Genomic DNA, 1,217 nt, shown 5'->3' on the forward strand with positions numbered 1-1,217 from the left:
AACAGCGAGTAGCACCTTATTCGCAGTACGTAAACATTAAGTGGTGCCATGTCGACAATACATGAAGAGCAAGTCGTATCATCATTACCAAAAGCGAAAGAGAAAGAAGCGTTACTTTTTTCCAGTAACTCAAATACCAAGTTTTCTTAGAAGTTGATATCGACTCTAGTCCAGCCTGAGCCGTGTCCATGACATATCCCCCGGTGGACAAGGTTTAGTTGGCCACCCCTATTTTTACACGAGATATAGCAATGTTAAAGCGGACTGTGTAACTATTGTTTTATATTAAGAAGAGGGTCCAGATATTCGCTACTTTTCCCGCTCGCAATCGGCTGCCAAAACTTGCCATTGAGCAAATGGTGACTATTTTCAAGTTGAGAACTTATAACGATGACACGTGGTTTAAAAATCGGTTAAATATTCAGCCTATGTATTGAAGCTCTGTGTGTGTTATATCTTCCACTGTACATCCACGTGTCCGGCTGTCAAAGATCGTGGCTTTTTTTCCTACAAGTGGCCGTAATTTTTGGCGGCCGACGGACTATGTGATACATCCTAGTTGCTAGTATATCTACACTGACGATACCAACTTGAATACGGGTCATTTCATCTTGACATTGCATATTATCTTCAGTGCTGGCGGGTTAAGTGACTGGATACATGTAAATATATATTCTTACAGGCATCGGTTTTATTATATAGATTGTCACTCAGCTAAATTTGTACAAATGTAAGATGAGTGTCTGCATACTGTATCATATCAAAGCAGATCTGCCTTCAAACACTTGTCCCTTCCACGAAAATGTAGTCCGAATTTAATGTTTACAGCTCTCTATTTGCTGTATTCCCAGTACCAGATGAAAGAAGGGATGAAGGCTTCCTATTGGTGAAAAAGTTCAACGCAAGTGTAGTCAAACACGGGATATAAACCGTGTTACAAGGACGTATACCAGAGGTGAATCGTGCTACTGGGATATATATACCAAATGTGTACGCTTTTACAATAAGATGTACAAGACGTGAACAGAGTTAAATTGAGATACACGATAGGTTGTGGTAACGTTGTAATAAGGACCAGTTCCAAAGAAGGTACGCGAGAGGAGAGGCTGCCTATGTAACGAGGACAAAAAAAAAACACATGGGGTATACGAGAGGAGAGGTTATGTTTGTAACAAGGACAAAAAACACGGGAGGTACATGAGAGGAGAGGTTACATT

Source organism: Liolophura sinensis, chromosome 1 (assembly GCF_032854445.1).
Source record: "Liolophura sinensis isolate JHLJ2023 chromosome 1, CUHK_Ljap_v2, whole genome shotgun sequence".
Lineage (NCBI taxonomy): Eukaryota > Metazoa > Mollusca > Polyplacophora > Chitonida > Chitonidae > Liolophura > Liolophura sinensis.